Consider the following 27445-nt stretch of genomic DNA (forward strand, 5'->3'; position numbering starts at 1 on the left):
GGCCAATAATTAAAAGTCAGAAGATTTCATATAACAATCCAAGACTCTTTAAAAAAAGGAAAAAAGTCAAAAGATCTGGCAACAATGAGTTGTCTTTTACAAATGGCAACAGTTGGCTGGAACTGAGCAGACTTGCCCCTCAGAGAGGGCATATGCCATCCAGTTCCACATAGCCCCCCCACCACTTCAAAGACCTGCTGTATTTATTTCGTTTTCCTGTTCTCAAGCACTAGTAAATACGTGACTTTGCAACTCCTCATTAAATAAACTTGTGCACATTTAAAAGTCTTGGGATTCAAATAATATTATGAATTTCAGGTCTGGAGAGCAATAGATTAAAATAGTTAACTTCTGCCAAACTCTTCTCCCTGAAGTTCTGCCTATTAACTCTACTATGTCTAGTAGATAACCGTCCCAGAGAGTCCACAACACCACATCCTTCCTCACCTGGATTACAGCAATAGCCTACCTGGTCTCCAGCCTTCTGCCTTGCCCACCCATTCATTCACGGCACTAAAACCAGAGCCACGTCTCTAAATTGCAAACTTAATTCCCCTCCTTCCAATAGCTTCACATTTACCTTTGGATAGATCCTAAACTCTTTAACATAGTTTATGGAGCTGTCTTGTAATTTACTTTAAAATATAGTGAGACAGTGACATATACGTGCGTGTGTATTAATTTACAAACATGGGACAATAGTAAACAGTTCAAGTCCCCTAATCAAGAATTCATTCCTGTTAGCATTGCAAAGACCCTATGCAGGTGTCCAGCTTCCAGAAGCTGCTGTACCAAATCCTGGCTGTTCTATGGGAGGGAAATAAACTATCTTGTTTGAGTTATTATAATTTGTGGTCTCTTTATTGCAGCACCTTCAATTATTCCCTAACACACACTATACCCAGTGTTTTTCAGTGTCTTAAATATACCAGATTCCCTCTCGCCATGAGTTCTTTGCACATGCTCTTCCCTCTGCCCGGAGCTCTCCCACCTCCTCAGCTTCAGGTGGCCAACTTCTGCTTCGGTTCTCACCTCCTCTGAGAGATTATCCCTAACCTTAAGACTGGGTTCCATTCCCCTTGACACGTATTCCAATAGCAGACTTCTTGCTATCAGCTATCACTTTATGCACCTGTCCTTCATTAATTAGTATAAGGGATGCTAGAAATAACCTTTCATTGGTGAAGTGAATGACCAAGAAAAAAGAACCTGACTTCCAGAATGACCTTTAACAGTAGTGCTGGCTATCCACCCTGGCTTGTCAACCAATTCCAGACAATTTTGTGGGAGAAAATAAACTTCCATCTTGTTGGAGCTACTGCAACTTGGGGTGACCTTGTTACAGCAGCTTAGCTTGTACCTTAACAAATGCACTTACCATATTTAATGCTTTTCAGGTCCGTGAAGAGAACATGTTCTCTCTCACCTCTGAGTCTTTGCACACGCTATTCCCGGGAATACTCTACCACTTCCTAATGTTAACCTGGTTAATTATTTGTCTCCAGATTGCAGCTTCAAGATCTTCTTCTTGGAGAAATCCTCCCTAACCTTGAGGGTCCGTTAGATCCAACAGAACACGCCGCACCTTCCCATCATTGCTTCAACATATTTTCCCGCCTTCGTTTTGTAACAGTCTCTTTCCTTAGACATGCTGTAAGCTCCTAGAGGGCAGGGGCCACTTCTCATTGGTTTACTGTTGCACAGGTGGCACCAAGCACTGTGTCTGGCACCTAACATTATGATCCAGGGCACATGTGTCCATCGTGGCCACAATGCCACCTGGAGAGATCTTATCAATTATCTTGCTATAACCTAGACATATCTCCCTACTTAATCTTATTTTACTTATGGTAATACTAATAAGGAGAAAGAGAGGGAAGAAGACAAAGAAGGGAAAAAAGGGAAAAAAGGAAAAGAGGGAGGAGGAAGGAGAGATTAGTTTGGCATAATTTGGCATGGGTTAGTGAACTCTCCTGTCTGTCGCTCCCCAAAACATCTTATTAAGAAAATATATTCAGGGGCAGGCCCGGTGGCACAGCAGTTGAGTTTGCACGTTCAGCTTCTCAGCGGCCGGGGGTTCACCAGTTCGGATCCTGGGTGCGGACATGGCACCGCTTGGCAAAAGCCATGCTGTGGTAGGTGTCCCATGCATAAAGTAGAGGAAGATGGGCACGGATGTTAGCTCAGGGCCAGTCTTCCTCAGCAAAAAGAGAAGGATTGGCAGGGGTTAGCTCAGGGCTAATCTTCCTCAAAAAAAAAAGAAAGAAAGAAAGAAAGAAAATATACTCAGGGGCTGGCCCCATGGCCAAGTGGTTAGGTTTGCGTGCTCTGCTTCGGTGGCCCAGGGTTTCGCCAGTTTGAGTCCTGGGCACGGACATGGCACCACTCATCAGGCCATGCTGAGGCAGCATCCCACATAGCACAGCTGGAGGGACCCACAACTAAAAATATACAACTATGTACCGGGGGGCTTTGGGGAGAAAAAGCAAAAATAAAATCTTTAAAAAAAAAAAAAAGAAAATATATTCAAAATGCATGGGGGTCGAAGAAAGATAACATACAGTTTCTGTAGCTATAATTTTTTTCAGGCTAATATTTATCTGATGTGGAGACCAACCAGGTGCCCTCTTCCTATCCCTTTACCCTGCACACAACTTCAACTGCATCTTCCCCATGTTGGTTTGAAGACTGAGACAGGTGCTTAGTTAGCATGTTTTCATTCTTCCTGGAAACTAGGGATTGGGCAGTTGATCTTCTGGTAAACAAATAAATTATAATGTGAAAAGGTCCAAGCTGAGGTCACCTGATCCCCTGTGAAGAAACTGTAAGAAAGACCCCTACGTTGGTTGGGAATTAGCAAGCAATGACCTCTATCTACTTCCAATGCCACGTTTCTAGCACACTGACGTCTGTCATTGATGTGGGACATTCTAGAGCCCCTTCCATGATATGAAGCAGCCTCAACCACCACAAATGAACCTCGCCCTTTAAATTATTTTGAACCACAGCAGCCAAGAAACAACTCGTCCTTTTTGTTTTTTCTTACCTTGTATCTCACTTCCCTCTCCATCCTCCTGCATTCCCCTTAAATCTGCAGGCTGAAGGACAGAAAAGCTCCTATTCCTTAATCTCAGCAAACTCATACGCATCCTTGTCCATGGCACCGGAAAAGGAATATATAGATGTAATTTCATTCTTCATTTTCCATTAGCAATGTGTTTAATTAGTCAAGTAGCTCTGTTACTGTCACCTTAAACTAGGCTTTTTTTCTGGCTCAGCTTGCTTCACTATAAAACAATACGAGGTCAATGTTACATTACAGAATTTAATTAAATGTCTAAGATGAAAGCTTCACAATCGCTTCCATTCTTGCTTTGCGTCAAGAACAAGAAACCAAATTTGGCTTGGGGTAGTACTAGCCTTGTGGCCAATGGCTACTGTACATCCTCAATGCCAAGAACTCTCCAACCCAGACCATCTGCCGCTTTGATATTGTTCACGAGCGCTCAGCTGGGCTGGGGATTTGACTTGTTTTTTTATTACTACTCCCCGATTTACTGTTGCACACTATTCCCAGAATTCTGGTTTCATTTGCTTTCACTGATAATATGCATCTGCAAAAAAGTCCCAACTTTGTGTGCTAAACTACTTGAGATCAGACAACTGGAAAGTAGTATGTACTAATTTTAATATCCAGCTATTCATAATCCTGTTTTGCAGCTGCAATTCCTGACCACAGGGAAGTTTAGTCTGGCTGTAAATGAGTCTTCCGAATGTGTCAGGGGCTCCTGTCCTTGTGCAGCCAAAAATGTTTACTCTGCTTTGTTCTTAAATTATGCAGCTCTTCCCTACCACACACACGAAACTGCTCATACGTCAGCATTAATAAATAGGAATAAATTATTAGCAGCAACATGCTCTGAGATCTCAATTCAGGGAGTGTGAAACATCAGGAGGATTTTGTTTCTTTTCTCCTCTTTAAAAAATACATACCTAAGGACTGTGGAAGAATCTTTTCAGCCTTGGAAACTTGGAAATGAGAACGGGGGTTGAAATGATAGCTAAATCTTCTTCTATTCTCTGATGCCTCACTCCAGCTCCCATAAATATCAGATGAGAGGCTGCGTATTCTGAATGTAGGCCAGCTGCTGTGACGCAGGAGGAAGATTTGGGGCTTTCAGATATAAATTTTTCAAAGAGCTAAAAGTAGCTCCCGAGAGCCTGCTTAACACAACCGCCCGCCGCAGCCTCAGACAGCGTCTCCACGGTCAACCTCTACTGTCAAACACGACAGCACTCACTGCCTCCTCCAGTGGCCTCACCTGGCTGGGCAGGGATAACCAGAATGAACAGGGCACTTTTTGTGCTCTTCTTGCCTCAAATTCTATTAGGGGCAACCATCTTGCTACAAGCCTGAGTTCCCAAAATCAGATCCTATTTCAACTGACACATAGTTCCCCACACCTAAACGGGGACAGTTTTGAAATGGCAAACACTAAATTAACAAAGTGGCCAACACCCCAACCAATGTGGTCTCCTTCAGTTTATACCAATTTGCACAGCAAATGACTAAGAAGAAAACAAATTGTCAATATTACTAAAAACACTCTTCTTCAACTGCTAAAAAAGCTAGCCTCTAAGGGCCAGCTCCGTGGCTGAGTGGTTACATTCACGTGCTCTGCTTCAGCAGCCCAGGGCTTCGCCAGTTCGGATCCTGGGCACAGACCTAGAAACGTCATGAGGCCATGCTCAGGTGGTGTCCCACACAGCACAACCAGAAGGACCTACAACTAGAATATACAACTATGTACTGGGGGGCTTCGGGGAGAAAGAAAAAAAAAGAAGATTGGCAACAGATGTCAGTTCAGGTGCCAATCTTTAAAACTAAAATAAAATAAAGCTCCCTTTTTTATAGCACTCCCATAAAAGAGAAAATAGATTTCCAAGTTTGCAAAAATCAGCGCTGCTTTCAGAAAGCTGGTGAAGACTCCAACTGAAGAAACACCAAATCATGATCAGTACTAAAATGAATGTGGATTGGTTCTTAGCACCACTACAAGAAATACAGAGCGTTCACCATGCTGGTTTTGCTGTTTCTTAAAGTGCTGCTTCCAACATAACACACAGGAAAGGACAAGATTTCAAATACATCAACGTTTAGAAATTTTATACTGTCCTACACCCAATTCAGCTGCCTGAGGCAGAGGGTGGGTGAGTTTGGTGTGTGATGCCTTGCATGACATATTGAAAGATAAAGAGATCCCCTAAAGGCAAGCTCTAGGGCAATTTAATGAAAGGCCTCAAGCACCCCGCCCTGGGAGCCCATATGTGAGAATGCTGCACATCCCCTCACCATATACCTTTCTAGGTCTAAGGGCTGTGGCACGGTCAACCCCACGTGTATGCAGGGAAGGCCTGGCCATGCTTCCCCTCCCCCCCCACCCAGCCCTAATTCCTACAGTCACTTTGGAAACGCAGAGACGGCATGAGTTCAAAAGCAGCAGAAGACAAGTCAGAGAAAGCAGAGACAGCTTAGAAGATTACACAAGGACAAACTGTCATAAATTCCTTTATGTTGCCTCTTCACTTTTGCCCAGAATGTCTGAAATTGCTCATTTCATTATGTTACACTGCTCAGATGTCATCAATTAGAGATCTGAGTTTAACAATCATTACCCACTAAAAAAAAAATCCAACTACCTCCAGGGGAATCACTAGACAATAAAGAATGTAATCAGATTGTTTTCCACTCTAACACCTACCAAAGAACTGTTACAGAGGGAAGAAATGGGTAATTGAGGCTTAATAATTCGGGAGCACTTCTTGGAACAATCTGGAAAAGCAAAGTGGGCCGGAATTATACAGCATCCTAAAAACTTAAACTCTATTTTTATAAATGGCCAAGGTTGGATACAATGAATAAGTCAGTGATAATAGATTTCATGGAAGAATAACCTGATATGAGAACACTCTGATGTTCCTATAAAATGTGCGTTACCCTCTGGCTTTGTCCAATTCTGAGTTCATTAGTTTTCTCGGTACACCTACGTGCATGGTTTGCCACTCGGAACTGTGACAGCTGCGGCAGCATTCTGCATAAGAGACTACTGTATGGGCCACAGGACCATCTGAGAGAGCTGAACTAGAAAGATGAGAAAGCCAGTGGAGAGGCCAGCCCGCTGGTGCAGTGGTTAATTTCACGTGCTCCACTTTGGCAGGCCAGGGTTCGCAAGTTCAGACCCCAGGCACGGACCTACACACCACTCATCAAGCCACACTGTGGTGGCATCCCATATACAAAATAGAGGAAGATCGGCACAGATGTTAGCTCAGGGCCAATCTTCCTCACTAAAAAAAGAAAGAAAGAAAGAAAAGAAAAGAAATGCCAGTGGACACTTGCTTTCCAGAGAAAGTGTCTAAAGCCCATAAATCTTCAAAGCTGGCATGCTCGGCCTCATAAAACTCCTGCTGCCTATGTATCTATGCCCCACCAACTTCCAGAATTATTCTACTGATAGCAGAAAGAGGGCTAGTAAAAAAACTAATAATTTCTTGATAACCATTAGAGTCTGCCATTTGGTACCTAGATCTGCATCCAGGACTCACCTCGAGCTTGAAGGGGAAAAGGAGATTATACATCTTAAGAAGTTACATGGAGGGGCCGGCCCCATGGCCGAGTGGTTAAGTCGGCGGGCTCCGCTGCAGGCAGCCCAGTGTTTCGTTGGTTCGAATCCTGGGCACGGACATGGCACTGCTCGTCAAACCACGCTGAGGCAGCATCCCACATGCCACAACTAGAAGGACCCACAACGAAGAATATACAACTAGGTACCGGGGAACTTTGGGGAGAAAAAGAAAAAAAATAAAATCTTTAAAAAAAAAAAGAAGAAGTTACATGGAAAATGCTCTTCAGCAGGCACATAATCCAACTTTCTGGACTAGGAGCTGAGAGCTACAAGGCCGGCTACTCATACTGTTCATCTGCCAAATGGCCACTGTACTACAGGAATAAACTGAGCACTGATCCGTCAAGTCAGAAGTCCACTGCAACTCTCTGGGTCTCCGACGGCCGCATCAGTGGCGGTGTTGGGTGGAAGACAGCAGCAGCGGTAACGGAACAAGCCAAGAGCTCCCCACACATCAGCCATCTCTTGCGTGGCATATACATCACCCATCTCATGGCTAACTTCAAATACAGAGGCCAGGAAAGGTGAAACTAGTGAAAGGGAAGGAAAGGACAAAACCAATTCCTTTCTGTTTAATTTTGCCTAAAGTCATCCCCATCCCAGCAAGAAGGAAGAACACTATTCTTCTTCCTCCCTCCCAGGCCTCTGGGAACCTCAAAGGGAAAATCAGCTATGGCGGAAGAACCCGAACACCTTAACACCATAGCAGAATTTCCAGGAAAATGTGCTTGTGGATATAAACAAAAGCAAAAAACAAAAAAGGATACTGGGGAAAAAACCTGTTAGGAACTTAAGAATGTGCTGTGTATGTATGGGAACAGGGTGCGAGGTGGGAAGACAGAAAGGCTCGGGATGGAAGGCAACAGATCCAAGAGGAATTCAAACACCCAACCTAGAGACAGCCGGCTGGATCCAACAGTTTATAATTTATGGAAGCTGGGGATCAGGAGGTGGCAGAGCTCTTGGCCTGCCAAGCAGACCAGACAGGACACAGATGATTGCAATTATGGAAAGACTTCTCATAAACCCAGGGACAGCAGGAACGAGGGCGGAGAACGGGCCAGGCTGAGGTGTGGCTGAGGAGCGCTCGGCAGAAAGACTGAGGACACTAACAGAGATGGTCCGGAGCGTCGATTGTGTCTCTACCTTAGAGACCTTGGCCCCCTGTGTCCTCCCCACCCCCTTCCATAAACTGATTTAGCCTTAGTGTATCTCAAATGCCTGTGACAAAGACAAAGAAGATGAGAAAGGAGCCAGTGGTTACCAAATTTTAGAGTACCTATGAATAGGTAGCTTGTTTAAAATTAAGATTCCCAGGCCCCACCCCAAGAGATTCTAACACAGGTAGTTCTGGATGACACTTTGGCAAACACTGAATCACTGAGAGGGCAATAAAAAGGACAATTTGCTATCCAGCACAGCAGCCCCAGATTCATTTTGGGGATGTTAAAAGGTACCCCACACACTCAGCAATCCTCAGAGAGGTCACCGCCAAGGAGGTCTACAGAAGTGCCCACATCACACTAATGGGAGAGATATAGCTCCACCCTGATAACTCTCCTAACAGAGCAGCCACTCTGGAGCTCAGTGGGTCACAGACTTAGCCAGCGCCCCTCCATGCCCAGCCTTGAGTACTTAGGTAAAAATCACTTGTCTTGTTGAAAACTCTGAGTTTGTATAAGTACACAAAGGTATCATGAGCCAACATGTTCTGAGACTTTTGTTTTTTGCTTGTGTAAGTTTTCCTCCCAGGTACCTTCATTTTTATTTGAAGGACAACCCCTGTGACTGAGAGAGAACAGAGGCCAGCTTGCAGACTACTCATCAAAACTTACCAGAAATAAAAGCTTAGTAACTGGCCCGGGGACCAGCCATTGCCTCTGTACCAAGCCAGCCCACTGCCATGGCGGTTTTCTTGGAGCTGAAATACTCTTTGAAGATGGAAAAAATATCTCTGAACAAAGAAACCAAGTCCTTCAAACAGTGAGAAGTGGTAGTCTGAAAAGGAAGAGTCTATGCAATTTTTTTAGTCCTAAAAACAAGGAACTATTGCCCAATTGACATGAATAGTGGCAGAAGTCCAGAAGCATCCTAGAGTCTTAAGTTGAGACTAAAGCTGGACTGTTAGAGAAACTCTGAAGATTCCTGAGCTCTTGCCTGAGGAGCTCGGCCACTGCAGGGCCTTGGGTGAATTGCTTCACCGCTGAGGCTCATTTCACAAAAGTATAAAATAGGGGTGATATTCTCCGCCATTCCTCCTCTTAGGAAGTGGTAAGGCTTGAATGACAGAAAACATGCAAGAGCTTTGTGTAAAATGTTAGTCAATAAATATATATTTTTATCATATTTTTATATCCATGATTGGTGTTCCTTTAAGACTTTTAAAGATTGAAAGAGCAAGTAGTTGCTCACCCATTAATGACCCACTCAATCTTTAAGCTACTATGCTAATCTGCTAGCATCAACGAAACTGATCGGTACTTAGCAATCAGGTATGAGAGAGGGAGTATTTATGCCTAAGAATCTCAATTTCAAATTCCATCTTCTTTTTGCATACATTTTTCTGAAACAAAGAATAGAAAACACTGAGGAAGTATAATATTTTTAATCAGTACACTTTCTCCACAGAATGATCACACAAAAGAAATGACGTCATCCTACTTATATGAAAGAGAATGTATCAGGAACTAGAAAGAATAAAAGAACTTGGAAATTGAGCGATGTGGCAAGAGACTGTACATAAAACTCTTCTCAGCTTATCTGTGCCCTTCCATCCATCAGAATCTTTACATCAAAAACTCTCCTCCCAACCTCCTCTAACCCAGCCTTCACTTACCCAACCCTACCAATAGCTGATGCTCTTCATTCCCTCCATAAAACATACTGAGCGATGCCCACTGGACCTCCAGGCTGCATGTGCACCTCTGTTCCCACCAGCTGAGTTGCACGCCCCCAAAACCCAACTGTGTTTGTTCCCAGCCCTGTTTATGCCAGCTCTTCTTGTTACTGTAATTATATAACTTAATTAAATATTATGTAAACCACAGAACTTTGAGAGCAAAAAGAAACAGTGATGGTATCTATGGAAACCAAGTTAAATGCTTTAGAAAGACTTGGTAGAGGAAGGCAACTAAAAATATTTCTGTCAAATTAAGAATGGGTAAAGGATTGAGGGAAATCTTAAAATTCTAGAAGAAGTATTCACTCAGGCTGCTTCAGAAGAGTCTTTATGTACTTGCTCTAGTGAAGAAATCAGAATTGGAAAGCACGGAGGAAGCAATGTGGGTACAGCTTATGCAAGAGAGCCCATGAGGGACGCCAATGTACTGGAAGGGGGCATTTCAGAGATTTTCACTTTTTTCTCTGCACCTTTCCATATCTTCTAAATTCTAGTAATCAAACATTTGCTACAGTCAGAAAATATTTTAGACATTAACTGTTAAGTTAAATACAAATTTACAAGTGAAGAGTGTTACAGATTAAGATGCACATAACTTCTTAGAATAAAAAAGTGATTTCCTACGTAGAACACTCAAGATACATTTTAAAGATCTACCCAAAAAGACAATCTGGAAATGCTGTAATACATTTTTTAACGTATGTGTAAATGTGCATATAAAGAAGTTATATACTCAACATAAAATGCTCTACACAAATATAAACTATTGACATTATTGACAGCAGAGGTGATTACAGAAATTTAACTTTCATGTTGCTCTTCTCAGTATTTAATCCACCACTGTGTGCTGTCCTTCCTGTTCTAAGACACAGTAACTTTTCCCCAGAAAGACAGGTAAATTGGTAAAATATCTAGAAAGCCTTAGGTAGGCCTTCTCGTGGCATTCAATTCATCTACTGGGGAGCCCCGTGCTCCCAGATTTCAGGGCTTTTCCAGGCAAAGGGATCCAAAGAGGCAGGAGGCAAAGCGACTGTGCAAACAGCTCTCAAGTAGGCATCATAGAAACGAGGCCCGCAGGAAAGGAAAGAGACCGGGCTCCCCCAGAAGAACCAGCACAGCCTTGCGCCTACCCCAGCCCTTACACAGGAGCCCCGGGGACGGCAGGCCTCTACCCGAACCCCAGTAGGATGAGGTGCCAGACTTGAGTGGGCCTCCCTCCCTGAGCCTCAGGGGACCTTGAAAAGCCAGAGTAAAACATTTACCTTCTGGGGCAGGTGAGGGCACTTAGTGAGGTCCCATTTGTCTTCGAGCTAAGATACAGGAGTCCTTCACTCTTTGGGGTGGTGTGGAGGGGCAGGGGACGGAGATGCTGAGCCTCAACAGCCACTCTTCCCTCCTCTCAGGGCCTACACACCAACTCCCCCCTCCACCCTCACCCCTCCCTCTGCCCTAAGCACTCCATTAGGACCCCCAGAAAGTCTGAGCCCACTGTGGCAAGATTACCTCACAATTCCACAGGCACCATTTCTGGGAAACGGATTCCATCCAATGCCACATTTGCACAGCATGAAGTAGGAACGGGGAAAAATAATGGCGCTACTTCTCCAAGAGCAAGTCAGACCGGAGGTCTCTGGAGGGTATTTATATTAAACACAATGCTGGCTAGAGGACAGGTAGGATCTGTTGTGGCAACTCACGTCTTCCTGTTGCCAGGCCCTTTTTAAAAACTGGCATACCACACACATAATGTGGTAATCGGAGTGGGAATTCCTAAGGAAAAAGCAACAGCAAACAGCAATGGAAAGGAGGGCTCCACGAGGCCCCGTTCCTCAGACTCTGTCTGCTCAAGCCCAGACCTGGCACCTCAGTCTGGGAGGCTGTGGAATCCGAGTAGTTGCCATATTCAGAGTAGACTCTTCTCTCGGGGACAAATTCACCTTATCATAACTCATAAGCTCTACATGTGATCACACACACACAGAATGTCATTGTATTAATTTACAGGGAAAACTCTGTCAAGGAGCCTGGAAGCAAATGCATTTTCTTCCCATAGGCACATCCCATGGAAATCAAACAACAGAACTTCAGAGGAAGACTGCCATTTCTGCCTATTCAAGTCCATTCCACTTTATTCTGACTACAAAATTTTACTTCTGAGAACTACTCGCCCCGGATTAAGAAAACCTATGGTTTAGATGGTTGGGTGGGCACATGTCCCCGGACTGGCCAACCCCAGGGCTGAAACTGCCCCAGCAATTGGTGGGATTGCTAAACTGAGGATACGAGCTGGGAGACACAGAGAGCCACCTCAAGGAGTGAGCAATGATGGAAAACGAAGCCAGCAGGAGAGCAGAACCAAGAGATGGAGAGAGACATTGCCTGACAACCTTGTGTACCATCGGAGTCGAGCCATGCCTGAGCCCAGGAGGCCCCATGAACTTTACATTTATGAGAGACAATGAACTCCTTCTTTGCTTAAGCCACTTGGAGGTGGGTTTCTATCTCTTGTAAACAAAAAAAGTCCTGATCAATATATAAGAGTTTTGACAGAGAAAATGGAATGAGACCAAGGACAGTGTATAATATGACTTGAATGTTTAATCAACATCTGTTTAAAGCAGCAGTCATATCCATCCCAGAGCAGGCCAGGGCTCATCCTTGGGCATCCTCCTGTCCTTCAACACCTGACCAGCCCCACTTGCACTGACACGTTCTCTCCTAAACCATGCTCATATGTTCAATCTGCCTGGCAAGCCTGAAGCCATTCTGTCTCTGCTCCATTTAACTGTCAAAGGCAATCACACAGCCCTTGTTCCCAAGTTCTGAAGGGGATGCATCACTGGATCCCAAGCACTGAGAGTAATCAAAAAGCACTTAATAGATTCATAAATTCTATGGCACCCAAGAGAACTCACAAATCCTCCAAATTAATGCTGTGAATTCCTTCCAGTGAATTTTAGCATCAAAAAACCATTTACTGTAGCAAAATGGCATACTCAACAGTTTCCAATGATGAAGATATACCAACGCTATTTGCAATTAAGGTGAACACACAGCTCATATTTTGATTACGGTGGGCTCTTTAAACCCACATTATTTTGATTACAAGGAGTTGTTTATGCTCACTGCTATAAGAAATTCACAGGACAAAAGTGTGCATCTCCGTAAACTCAGCCCCTATTACAGCCAACTTTCATGCAAATAAAGGCTGCAACGTATTACTTTCCTTCCTTCTTTCAGGCACAAATCCTGTCTGTGGCCAGATTCCCTGAGGGCCACTTCCCAGCTCCTTGTCCTAATTAACCCAGGCCATGGAGAGAAGGAAACAGGGGCCTTCTCCTCAAGGTGTTGTCATGAGTGTTTTTTTGTTTTGTTTGTCATCATTTGTCTCCTCCACTCAACTCAGCTCTTGGTATGACTGGCTGACTTGTCTAGCACAGTGTCTGGCAGACACTCTATAAACATTAGTTGAGGGGATTTAATTAATTACACTTGTCAGAATTTTACTGGAATATCTGGTTTGTGATTATGTCCCTGTTCCGTTTCAAGCATCAAGGAAAGTATTGGAGAGGGGTCTGAGAAATTTGGTATATTCCCTGTCTTCAAGAACAATGGGTCCAGGGGCCAGCACAGTGGCATAGTGGTTAAGTTCACGTGCTCTGCTTCAGCGGGCTGGGGTTCACAGGTTCAGATCCCAGGCACAGACCTAGCACCGCTAGTCAAGCCATGCTGTGGTGGAATCCCACATAAAATAGAGGAAGATTGGCACAGATGTTAGCTCAGGGACAATCTTCCTCATGAAAAAAGAGGAAGACTGGCAACAGATGTTAGCTTGGGGCCAGTCTTCCTCACAAAAAATAAAAAAACAAGAACAACGGGTCCAGAAACAGTTTCTTACACACAAGTTTTCAACCTTTATAAAAGGTATCCTGCAACCCTGGCTACAACTGACTGGATCAGGGGTTGGTGCCTGACCTCCAGGTGTCAGCTGTAGTCTGGTCACGAGAAAGACCCCTGGTCTTCAAGGTGGCCAAGCAAGAGAGCTGGGCCCCAGGATGAATAAAGGGTACTGAATAGGGATTAAGCAACTCAGTAAGATCCTTTCCCAGGGTATTTGAATGCAACTTATACAGAAACAGCTGTCATATAGTAGAAGGATGGAAAAAATCAAGAGGAAGAACAAACTGAAACTCTAAAGCAGAAGCCAAGAATAATCAAAAGTTATGAGGACTCTGGGGAGAAGGTATAATGGAGGGCTGCAGAGAAAGAGAGTAGAAGGAGAAGCAGCAAGAAGCTGAGAGAAGCAGCATAACGCTAGCAGCTACCATTAAGCGGTCTGAAATTTCCTTTAGAATACACTCTGAAGAATCAGGTAATCAAAAGGCCACATTAAGAAACAGCTACTATAAGATTTTCACTGTCTTTACCGCCAATAAAGATCTAAGGTTGTCAGTTACCAAAATGGAAATTAGAAATGGGCTTTTATTGTTGAAATTGGAGATGTTCAAGACTTGCGAATTGGCTAGAAATACTTAAGGGGCACCCCACTATTCCATGAAGGGATATAACCTGACCTATTTACAAGGCTTGACTCAGCAGGATGGCCCCACGCTGGATTCTGCACTCAGGCACACTTTATTTGGACAATTTTGGCTGTTTAATGCCAACTCTAAGCTTAACTGAATCTTGCCTCTACAACATTGTCATATCCACCTCCAGTGACTCTATTAAGCAAAGTGGGGAACATCTAAAAGGACAAACACATAAACTTTATTAAACTGACAAAGTAGGTTGTAGATGTTGGTTTTTTTATTTTTAGAGGAAGATTAGCCCTGAGCTCTGCCGCCAATACTCCTCTTTTTGCTGAGGAAGACTGGCCCTGAGCTAACATCCATGCCCATCTTCCTCTACTTTATATGTGGGACGCCTACCACAGCATGGCTTGCCAAGCAGTGTCATGTCTGCACCTGGGATCCGAACCAGCGAACCCTGGGCCGCTGAAGCGGAATGTGCAAACTTAACCGCTGCACCACCGGGCCGGCCCTCTAGGTGTATTTTCATGCCCTCTAACAAATAAACATTTGCTTTCATACCTGGGGTAGGGGAGTTGGCAGGAGACCTATAGTCCTCACCTTCCTCTAACTACTGGGGTGTATTAGTTGGGGGTATAGACACAGGTGCTATTACTCAGAAATCGAAAAGCAAAGCGGCTTGAACATATTTACATCTTAACATTTCACAGTCCAGAGGTAACCAGTCCAGGCAGGAAGAGGTTCCACTTCTAGTGCCAGATGGCTCTTTCAAGTCTCACCATGTCTGAGTCAGCAAGGAGGAAACAGAAATGGAGGGGGCAACCATCCCTCGACGGTCAGACTTTATCACATGATCATGCTTAGTTTCCAGGGCAGCAAGGAGACATCCTACACCAGCAACTGAGGGCCAACTGAGCGGAAGTGTAGTGTCAGACATCATTTGTGAATCTCCTTTCCTGGGCAGCTCCATCAGCTGAGGGAACTTGAGTGAGGTCTGTTTTTTACAGTATGGGTGAGTTTAATAGAGGAATGCAACTCATTGCTTAAATAACACCCATAAGAAATCTACTGTGGGGCTGGCCCAGTGGCATAGTGGTTAAGTTCATGCACTCCACTTCAGCAGCCCAGGGTTCACAGGTTTGGATCCTGGGCACGGACCTACACACAGCTCATCAAGCCATGCTGTTGTGGCGAGCCACATAGAAAATAGAGGAAGACTGGCACAGATGCTAGCTCAGCAACAACCTTTCTCAAGCAAAAAGAGGAAGACTGACAACAGATGTTACCTCAGGGCCAATCTTCCTCATGAAAAACACAAAAAGAAAAGAAAAGAAATCAAGTGTGAAGTCACTATATGAAACAGACAGATGTTTACGAAAATAGAAAAGGCAAAAAAATATAGTCAGAACTCTGAAAAATAATTAGATAACTATTATATTAAACAAAACCTTTACGACTTGAGAATAAACCACATACTTGCTCCTAGCCTTCTTCAGTCACCTTAATTAGAGATGCCTGAGTCACACGGGAAAAGGGGTTCTCCGCGCTCCTCTTTGAAAAACCCTAAAGCCGGTCACTTGTAATAAGTAAACCTACTGATTAAAAAAATAAAGTAAAATCTTGATTAGTCTTCCAAACCGTGTTACTTTGCTGTGGTAACAAACACCACAAACGGGGTGGCTGAAACAACAGACATCGTCTCTCCGTGCTGGAGGGGAGAAGGCCACAGTCAAGGTGTCAGCAGGGTTGGTTCCTTCTGAGGGCTGTGAGGCAAAGATCTGTTCCAGGCCTCTCTCCTCGGCTTGTAGACGGCCATCTTCTTATGTCTCTCCACCAGATCTTCCCTCCGTGTCACAATTTCCCCTTTTTATAAGGACACCAATTATGTTGGATTAAGCACCACCCAAATCTCCTCATTTTAACTTGATTACCTCTGTAAGGACTCCATGTCCAAACGAGGTCACATTCTGAGGTACGAGGGGTGAGAACTTCAACACATGAACGTTGGAGGGACACAATTCAACCCACAACACAAACTTAGGAGCCCTTTAAATCTGAGACCAAAGACTGCATACTCGCTATGGTAGTCATTACATCCTTTTTAAAGCCTTTTTATTAGAAAATAAAACAGGGGCTGGCCCCGTGACCGAGTGGTTAGGTTCGCGCACTCTGCTTCGGCGGCCCGGGGTTTCACTGGTTCGGATCCTGGGCGTGGACAGGGCACCGCTCATCAGGCCATGTTGAGCCAGCATCCCACATGTCACAACTAGAGGGACCCACAACTAAGAATACACAACTATGTACTGGGGGGACTGGGGGAGAAAAAAGCAGGAAAAAAAAAAAGGAGATTGGCAACAGTTGTTAGCTCAGGTGCCAATCTTTAAAAAAAAAAAAAGAAAAGAAAACAGATACAGAAAATGCAGAAGACATAAATATACTCTGTAACAAATAATTATAAAGTGAGAACCTGTGACTGCCATTTGGGTTGAAAAACTACAGCAGAGTCAGTAGCCAGGAGCCCCTGTGTGCCCCCTCCTGACCATAAATTCCTGCTTCCTCCAGAAGCTTTCACTATCGTTACTTTCAGGAAAATGACTTCCTCCCTTCCCTTCACAATTCCACCACTTCTGAATACATCCCCAAAACAACATAGTTTGGTTTCACCTGTTTCTGAATCACATGTGAGTAGAACTATATTGTAATATATTATTTGGGGTCTTCTGTCCTTCAACAAGTTTTTAAGACTTATCCATATATTTACATTTTTTAATGGTTCCAAAGAATATTTCATTAACCTAAATCTAATTTTTCTGGTCAAAACTATATTTTCCCTGATATTTACCATTCGCATTCTCTTTTAATATCACCGCATCCTTCAACGTCTACACTAAAGTCATACCCACACACAGAAACTACTTTGACTAAAACTTACTTTCATAGCTTTTTCCTTACAGAAAAGCACTTTTTGGTTAAAGCTTCTATGTAGACAGATTATAATACAAGCAATTTTCTTCAGCATTGCACCACAGACATTTTTCCCAGGAAAAACTGAATGAGAAATGATACTCATAGCAGAGTATGTTTACCAATCGACCTGACAGGTTTCAGGCAACGCTCTAACATTCTGGGGTGAACAGGCCCATGGGCCATCTCCCACGAGGTATGTGAACCACCAGGTAAAGGTGACAGAGGGCATGATTCAGGGGTTTGGACAGTCATTTGCCAGGTCTAGATGACAGGCTTCACTGATGAGCACAGGACCTGAAAGAAAAGATGACACTTGTCACCTGCTGGGCAACACTCACCTTGGAGGCTTGCCCAATTCTTGTTGGGTTTTCAACTGTCAGAGACGTGATCCTTTGTCCATTCTATTTGAGATTGCCTAGCTGAACTGTCTCAGCACTCTGACCTTGCCAACCCGCTTACCTTTCTGAACTGTATTCCAGTCTGCAATCTCAGGCTAGACTCTGGCACTAGTTTGGTTCACTCATCCACTGGTTAATGTCCTGGTCTTAGGAGGCCAAGCGAACTTCTATCCTTCACTTAATATTCTAAGCCTAAATCCTAATTCCCACTTAGAAGTCTCCATCCGTACTTCTTTCCTGGTCCTGACAGTTTTATTTTCTGATCTCAACTTAAACCCAAGTTCTAACAGTGATGTGACTCGTCTTACGAAACGAATGACAACTGGGAAATTGTTTTCGCTGTCACTCTAGACGTACCTCTAAGAAGTAGCAATGAGCTAAAGAAAAAAGGAAATTAAGAAATTACCACAGACAGGAAATTTTCACTGAAAGTTCTTTAAATAACAGCTTTCCTTTCAAATTTAGTATTAACTTTCAGTCTCTATAAATGTTATTAGGAAAAAAAGGAAAGCCATCCTTATTTATAACTCCCAGAGATAATCCCTGTTAACATTTTGGTATATATTCTTCCAGATGTTTCTTTTCTATTCATAAATACATAAGTAAATAGATACAAAAATGAGATCATGAAATAATTTATACTATTTTGTGACTAGCTTTATTTCCTTAAAAATATATTGTAGAGAATTTCTTCTAGCAATAAATTTTTCTTTACAGCATCACTTTTAATGGTAAATTAGAATTCTATTAGAAGAATGTACCATAATTTATTAGGCATTTTTTTATTTATTTAACTTTTTATTGAGGTACATTGGTTTATAACATTATATAAATTTCAGGTGTACATCATATATTTCCATTTCTGTGTAGATTACATTGTGTTCACCACCCAAAATCTAATTGCCATCCATCACAATACACATGTGCCCTTTTACCCTTTTCGCCCTCCCCCATTCTCTCCCTTCTCCCCAGGCAACAACCGATGTATTCTGTGCCTATGTGTTTGTTTATTATTGTTGTTTTTTTATCTTCTACATATGAGTGAAATCATCCGGTATTTGAGTTTCTCCATCTGCCTTATTTCACTCAGCATAATGCCCTCAAGGTCCATCCATGTTGTCACAAATGGCAAGATTCCATCTTTTTTTATGGCTGAGTAGTATTCCATTCTGTATATATACCACATCTTCTTTATCCATTCATCCATTGATGGGCACCTAGGTTGCTTCCAAGTCTTGGCTATTGTGAATAATGCTGCAATGAACATAGGGGTGCATATATCTTTTTGAATTAGTGTTTTCATGTTGTTTGGATAAATACTCAGAAGTGGAATACTGGATCATATGGTAGTTCTACTCTTAATTTTTTAAGGAATCTCCATATGTTTTCCACAGTGGCTGCACCAGTTTACATTTCCACCAGCAGTGTACGAGGGTTCCCTTTTCTCCATATCCTCTCCAACATTTGTTATTTCTTGTCTTTTAAATAATAGCCATTCTGATGGACTGAGGTGATATCTCATTGAAGTTTTGATTTGCATTTCCCTAATAATTAGTGATGCTGAACATCTTTTCATGTGCCTGTTGGCCATCTTCCTTAGAAAAAATGTCTATTCAGATCCTCTCCCCATTTTTTGCTTGGGTTGTTTGTTATTTTGTTGTTGACTTGTATGTTCTTTATACACTTTGGAAAGTAATCCTTATGAGATCTATGATTTCCAAATATATTCTCCCAATTATTACGTTGTCTTTTCACTTTGTTGATGGTTTCCTTTGTTGTGCAGAAGCTTTTTAGTTTGACATAGTCCCGTTTGCTTATTTTTTCTTTTGTCTCCCTTACCTGAAGAGACATGCTTTTCAAAAAAACGTTACTAAGCGGGCCGGCCCCCTAGAGTACTGGTTAATTTCAGCAGACTCCACTTCAGCAGCCCAGGTTTGCAGGTTTGGATCCCGGGTACAGACCTACACCACTTGTCAGCCACACTGTGGTGGCAACCCACATACAATATAGAGGAAGATTGGCACAGATGTTATGGTAGCTCAGGCAAATCTACCTCAAGCAAAAAGAAGAGGAAGATTGGCAACAGATGTTTGCTCAGGGTGAATCTTCCTCAGGAAAAAAAAAAAAGATGCTACTAAGGCTGATGTTGAAGAGTGTTCTGCCTATGTTTTCTTCTAGGAGTTTCATGGTTTTAGGTCTAACAGCCAAGTCTTTAATCCATTTGAGTTAATTCTTGTGTATGGTGTAAGATAATGGTCTACTTTCACCTTTTTGCATGTAGCTGTCCAGCTTTTCCAACACCATTTATTGAAGAGACTTTCCTTTCTCCATTGTATGTTCTCAGCTCCTTCATCAAAAGTTAGCTGTCCATAGATGTGTGGGTTGATTTCTGGGTTCTCAATTCTGCTCCATTGATCTGTGTGTTATTAGGCATCTATTTTAATAATCTTTTTTGTGAAGGTGTATGTTTGATCAATGAGAACCTCCAATTCTTATCTTCTGCCCTGGTAATTTGTTACATCTTAAGATCAAATACAGTCAACTAAAGGAAACTTAGCTACATCCAGGAACGTTAATGACTAAAAAAGAATTCTAATAAGATCAATAAAGATTTTAAATCTTTAATGCCTCGTTGCTGGCATATAAGCAAGACAGTGCTAAGCATTCAAACTTCTGATTAGAATAAAATCTAAGTATTTGTCTTTTTGCCCAGCAAAAAGTCCATTGTCTCCAAGAGGAACTAGGAAATTCAACGAAATCCACATGTTCCTCTCATCGTCATCACAACAGACCAGGTAAACTGGTCTATCTGCTGAATAAGAAAGAGCCAAAGAAATGCAATACCTCAGGGACTGAAAGAAATAAAAGTCTCACAATGAAAACAACTAAAAGACACAGCCACCTCATTTTATCAGAAAGAAACCCAATAACTTATAGCCAAGGACAGGGGCAGGAAGTTAAGTGAAAAGAAATAGTAATTAGATACTATTTTCTGCAAATATTTGTATGAGACCTTCAAAGATGGAAAATGTTCAAGCTATTGTTAAAAAATGACAGACTATAGAAAACACAACTATTTTGAAGTAATCCACTCTAGGAAGTGGAAAGACTAATATTTCTGTCACCCAGGGAAGTCCCTAAAACATTTTCCATGTCTAATGCTTTGTTTTTAAGCTGTGCTTACTTATAAGAACCAAGTCAGAACAACGCCAGATGGCCACACGGCAGAACCAGTCCAAACCAGAAAGGCCCAAGAAGGCGATGGGGTGCTGTGCACTAAAGGAAATGCGTGCAAAAGGTGCCGTGTGGAAGACAGGAAGATCTGTGCATGCCCCAAATGCCCCCAATGCCCCCACCCCCCCCACGCCCCCCCCCACCCCCGCAAATGATGATGTGGAGACCCCGCCCCCTCCACATCCCATAAGAACCCTGCTCGCCTTCCCTCCGGGAGAAGGTCTGTCTCCTCCATCTGTTGATCAACAAATACTTTCTGCTCTGCTATTCTGAACCCACTCTCGTTCTAGGGGCGCAGGCAGCTCCAGACAAAAGGATCCACTTGTGGGTCAGTGGTCCCTTAGGGCTCGGTAACATTTGTAGACACCACCTAGCAAAAGTTGGCTTCTGTTTACTGATAAATTTCTATTCCAGATGATAATTCAGAACACACAAATCCTGGAATTTAATATCCTTCTTTATATATGTGTAATCTCCCCCACACTGCATAAAGATTTACATCTCTGCAGTACCATACAATTTCAAGTATCTAAACATACTATCCAATAATTTTGTTTAAACGGCAAACATCATTATAAATTTCTTTTAAACTTAGATGTACAATAATTACTCCTTGATCTGAAAGAGAGCAATATGAATTGAAAATTACACTAAATTTTGAGGAAACATAATTTTATTTAGCCATGCATTCTTTTCATAAGCCTCTGCAATCTGACTTCAGGATCCAAATTTTGTCTGAAACTCTCCTCCTCATGGTCATCAGTGACTTCCTTCACACCATACGCAACCCTTCTCATTCCTGATTTTCCTTCCTAGCACTTCTTACTGTTGACTATCACTCTTTCTTAGCATTCTTTGTGGATCAAGTTAATTCACATACTGGGACCCACAAAATGGAAGACTCTCCCAGTGGCCCAGCCCACATCACAAATCTAAACCTAAGTCAGCCACACTTATGGCAAGCATCTGTCAAGGAAACCTGACATACACCAACCACAATCCTCCAACTCAGCTGCAGCCAGCTTACCTGACCCTAGAAATTACGACCTGCTAGCTTTGTAACAAAATCCCCAGCCTCCCAGCCAACCATGCTGTTTCCACGTTGTCTCTTCTGACTCTATAAAACTTGCTTTTGCCCAAAATCCCTCAGGAAGAGTGCTCCACAGCTCATGAGGTGCTGCACTCCCCCAGTCCATGGATTGTTTTCCCTTGAATAAAGGACATCAAACTAGTTACTAAATTGTACTATTTTTGTCATTTGACACTACTCCCCAGCTTTCATAACAATACACCACCCGGAATCACTTCTTGTGCTTCTCTTCCATATCTCAGCTAACTCAAATGCTACTCAGAGGCTAATATGAGATGGGCAGAGCACTAGCTCCTACGGTCCAAAAGAGGGAACAAGGCATGCCCTGTCCTTGAGAAGAGAGAAGCAGGAAACTAATACTTCAGCCAAAATGCAAAGAATTATAAGGTAGCGCCAGGTGGATGTATGAGTAGCAGGGAGAGAGATTTAAGTCGTAAATCAGAGAGGATTTCGCGTCAAAGAAGGCTTCTTGGAAGATGTGATGCTGACCAGCCAGGTTTATGCCAGACACACTTATATTCCCCAAAGTACCTCTCAGGCCCTCAACTGCCCAGAAATCCTTCTAGATTTTCCCTAGGCAGCCCTCTGGTCCACTCCCATGACAACTATTTCTCACTTTCTCCACTATCCTCAAATTTCCAGACAGCTTTTATCTGTCTCACTCACAGAAGATGACCTAAGCTTCAACTTTAGAGAAAACAGAAATACAGTCCGGGGGCCGCCCAGTGGCCAAGTGGTTAGAGTTCCACACACTCTGCTTTGGTAGCCCGGGATTCACCAGTTCAAATCCCAGGTGTGGACCTACACACTAGTCAAGCCATGCTGTGAGAGGCATCCCACATATAAAATAGAGGAAGATTGGCATGGATGTTAGCTCACGGCCAGTCTTCCTCAGCAAAAAGAGGAGGATTGGCGGCAGATGTTAGCTCAAGGCTAATCTGCCTCAAAAAAAAAAAAGAAAAAGAAATACAGTCCATTAGCAGAGAAGTCTTACTATTAAAAAAATGAGGCACAGAGTACAGAGGACGGTACAAAAAAGTTACTTTATCGTTCCCTAAATCACCATCTCCTGGGGCTGGCTCCATGGCCAAGTGGTTAAGTTCGCACGCTCTGCTGCAGGCGGCCCAGTGTTTCGTTGGTTTGAATCCTGGGCGTGGACACGGCACTGCTCATCAAACCACGCTGATGCAGCCTCCCACATACCACAACTAGAAGGACCCACAACAAAGAATATACAACTATGTACCGGGGGGCTTTGGGGAGAAAAAGGAAAAAACAAAATCTTTAAAAAATAAAAATAAAAATAAATCACCATCTCCTAACATGATCACTTTGAGACACTCTGAGACACTGGGACGTCCTTCCTCTCTTCTGCTTGCCAGTGGTTCCTTCAGCGTCTTAACTCCTTGGCCAGAGTCCCAGGTTCCCTCTCATCTTCCTCTGCTGCTGTCTCCACCATTTGGTTCCACTAGATTTTCCTTCAGTGGAGCAAGGTGGAGGTGAGAACGGCAGTGAGGGGGTGGGTCCTTCCTCTTCAGTGAATCAGAAGAAAGGAACTCCCAGATTCAGCCTGAGACTAAAGTCTCTAGGCTCCTCTCAGCCTAACCCTAGAACCCAAAAATATCTCATCTCCATCCCACTTTACCTAAACTGTTTCCACTATTAGCTTGGCCAAGGCCCCAGAAGGGAGACGGCTGTGCTCCAAGCCCCAGAAAAAATGGGTATGGTGGGGCTGAAGGGAAGAAAACCCCATCCTTTCTCACAGGCCCTTATGTTTTCCTATACCTGATTTCTAGGAATCAAATTTAGATAAACTAGAAGATAATGATCATTTTTGCAAGTCAAAAGAAAATGCATTTGATATGTAAATAATGGTTCTTCCCCAGAAATGCCATTTGGTTTAAATTCTGCTCAACAGTAGGGACTGCACGAGGTGATTCTACTATACCTAGAAGAGGTTTTGGAATCCAGTTAATTGAAGTTGTGGGTTAGCCAACAAAAGTCAAAAACATAAGTCTATGACTCCCCGATAACCTGAAGTTACGGGGACTCTCAAGTTCATTCATTCATTCAGCAAATATGTATGAAGCATCTATCACATGCCAGATACCGCACTAGGCTCTGGGCACACAGTGGAGAATAAAACAGCTATGTCTACTGCTTAAAGTCTATTGACGATGAAGGGGAGCAGAATATGCCACTCCAAAATATGCCACTTGGGGGGCCAGCCCAGTGGCACAGCAGTTAAAGTTCACACATTCTGCTTGGGCAGCCTGGGGTTTACCAGTTCAGATCCCAAGTGCGGACCTACGTACCACTTATCAAGCCATGCTGTGGCAGGCGTCCTACATATAAAGTGGAAGAAGATGGGCATGGATGTGAGCTCAGGGCCAGTCTTCCTCAGCAAAACGAGGCAGATTGGTGGCAGATGTTAGCTCAGGGCTAATCTTCCTCAAAAAAAAGAAAAAAGAAAATACGCCACTTTGGCAAATTGATTATTTTGAATTAAAATTACTTGAGAAACAGCTGTTGAAGAAGGACACTCTAACCCTCCTTTGTCCCCTTGAAAAGCAGGAAGTAAATCTCCCATGTGAAAGGTACCCTCCTCCCCCAACCCCGCACCAGGAGGAAGAGAGACATCCCTATCACCATTTAGGGCAGAGAAGCCTATATACGCAAACCCTGTTACTTCCTCACTAATTTACTACCGTAAGCCCAAACTTCTTTGTCTTGCCAATTCTTCATAAATTTCTCATTTCTTTGTCTAAAAGGTACAAAAGCTGCCGGCTTTGGTCACTTCTTTGAGTCTCATATTTTTACAGACTTCCACACCTATAAAATTAAATTTTATTTTCTCCTGTTAATCTGTCTTATGTCAATTTAATTATTAGGCCAAAGAACCTAGAAGGAAAGAATAGAAAAGCTTTCCTCCTCTATAAGGAGACAGACAATAAACAGGTAAACAAATAAATAGAGCATTACAAATGGTAATAGTGTTTGCATTACACCCTGCAACAAAATTATACTCCCAGGCACTAGTCAATTGCCCTCAAGCTCCTTAGCAGGATGAGCAGTGACCAAGAAAACATGGTAGAAAATTGCACCAAATTGTTGGTCTAGGAGACATCTGCATTTAAACTCTGATTTGCAAAACAAGTGTCCGGAGAGACTTCAGGCTGATGATTCACGAAATCAAAGGGGCCTCTTACAGAGCTTTACGTTCAATCAAATCGATGCCCCACGGACTACGTGAGTTTTTAATCAAAGACACCATTGACTGAGCCATAAACAACATCCAACCCACAACACACGTATACGATGGTGTCATTTCCATGTTTCCAATAAAATCTCTTCAGTCAGTAACCTCGACATCTCACTCAAATGACCAGCCCCAAGTGGCGCAGCAGACAAGGAGTTGTTCACCAGGAAAGGAATCTCCAGACATCTCAGATGGGGGTAGAGGGTTTTTAAAAACAATTTCTGAATTACAGTGACAAAAAACAAGCAACTCTTGATTTATGCTCATTGGCTCAATGTCTTCTCAGTCGTATATTCACAGGCCCGGAAACTCGACAAATGGCTCAATGACTTAGCAAAAAACTGAAGAAACAACTCCTAACTAAAGCTCATTTGAAGTCTTAGGACCTAAATCGAAGTAGGTCACATGGGAGTATTTCATTCACTTACCCAAAATATGTGTCCCCACCCCATACCCCCCAGAACCTGCGCTTTGCACACAAAGGGAAGCGAACTCCCTCAGGCTGCCTTCTCAGGTAGCGGGAGCTGCCCTCTTAGGCCAATACTTGTTTTCTTGTACCAGTTCCACTTTAATCTCCACCAGCTACACTTTCTAGCACGCAGTGCAGCTGGGGGGCACTGTGATCCACAAACAGAAGTCAATCATTGGAGAGGATTAGCCCAGAAGAACAACAAGCACTGGGCTCTGTGATGTGCAAAACTGCTGGCTTGGAAATTACTTGTAGTGTTTTCAGATCATCCCGAAATAAATTTTTACCCTTATAGAAAGATAACAAGGACAAGAGATCAGAAAATACCTGCTTTGGACCACAGATCCATAAAGAATAAAGATCACATCAAAGACTTAAAGATATGTCCTAAAACTATAAAACTCCTAGAAGATAATATTGGTAGTACACTCCTCAACATCGAACTAAAAAGGATCTTTTCAAATACCATGTCCTCTCAGACAAGGGAAACAGAAGAAAAAATAAACAACTGGGAATTCATCAGACTAAAGAGCTTCCGCAACACTAAAGAAACTAGAATCAAAACAAAGAGACAATCCACCAATTGGGAGAAAATATTTGCAAATCATATATCTAATAAGGGGTTAATCTCCATAATATATAAGGAACTCATACAACTGAACAATAAAAAAACAAACAACCCAGTCAAAAAGTGGGCAGAGGAGATGAACAGACATTTTTCCAAAGAAGATATACAGATGGTCAATAAACACATGAAAAGATGTTCAACCTCACTAATCATCAGGGAAATTAAGATACCACCTCACACCTGTTAAAATGGCTATAATCACTAAGATTAAAAATAACAAATGTTGGAGAGGGTATGGAGAGAAGGGAACCCTCATACACTGCTGGTGGGAATGCAAACTGGTGCAGCCACTATGGAAAACAGTATGGAGATTCCTCAAAAAACTAAAAATAGAACTACCATATGACCCAGCTATCCCACTACTGGGTATCTACCCAAACAATTTGAAGTCAACAATCCAAAGTAGCATATGTACCCCTATGTTCATTGCAGCACTATTCACAATAGCCAAGACATGGACTGATGATTGGATAAAGAAGATGTGGTATATATATACAATGGAATACTACACAGCCAGAAGAAAAGACAAATTCATCCCATTTGCAACAACATGGAAGGCCCCTGAGGGAATTATGCTAAGCAAAATAAGCCAGTCTGAGAATGACAAACGCCAGATGATTTCACTCATATGTGGAATATAAACAAATACATGGACAAAGAAAAGAGTTCAGGGGTTACCAGGGGAAGGAGGGTCGGGGGTGGGCACAGAGGGGTGCAGGAGAACACTTATGTGCTGACAGTCAAGAAATAATGTACAACTGAAATCTCACATTGATGTAGACTACTATGAACTCAATAACAAAAAAAAAAAGAAGAAAGATCACAGTGACACAGTGCACAGCACTCAGCCCTCCAGCTTAAAAGGCCAAAAAAAGGATTATGAAACCTACAAGGTAAACCCAGAATAAGAACACCAAGAATAAGGACAAATATGGCCTATATCAGGAATGAACAGATTTCCCCTCATGTAAGACTAAGAAGAAACACAAGCAAAGGGCCTATCAAAACCTCTTACTGCATAAAAGACACACGTTATATATAAAATTTCATTAGATAAGAGCATACTTCAGTTCAATGGGAAAAGGAAGGATTGGATAACAAAATAAGGAGGAGGAGGAGAATGAGGAGGAGGAAGAGAAGCAGCATGGAGACCATGATTAACTACTTGGAAAGAAAACGCATGGGCCCCATAAAAATAAACTCCAAAGGGATTAGAATTAACATTTTTTAAAAGAAAAGAAATCATCGTGTCATCTACTTTAAACATCCTGCTTAAGTCGCAT

At 42.7% G+C, this 27445-nt stretch overlaps 1 protein-coding gene across 4 annotated transcripts in view; it reads right to left on the bottom strand.

Moving 5' to 3' along the window:
* The window catches only part of HECW2 (HECT, C2 and WW domain containing E3 ubiquitin protein ligase 2), a 374671-nt gene that overhangs the window by 311733 nt on the left and 35493 nt on the right, over positions 1–27445 (bottom strand). The window contains exon 1 of one of the 4 annotated variants that reach the window (XM_023622257.2): positions 11089–11202. The exons of the other annotated variants lie outside the window; for them this stretch is intronic. The gene's annotated coding sequence lies outside the window, so the exon portion shown is untranslated. Of the gene's footprint in view, positions 1–11088; positions 11203–27445 lie in introns of those variants that run through there. 4 annotated transcript variants of the gene reach the window in all.

The sequence above is a fragment of the Equus caballus genome, chromosome 18 (genome assembly GCF_041296265.1).
Source record: "Equus caballus isolate H_3958 breed thoroughbred chromosome 18, TB-T2T, whole genome shotgun sequence".
NCBI lineage: Eukaryota > Metazoa > Chordata > Mammalia > Perissodactyla > Equidae > Equus > Equus caballus.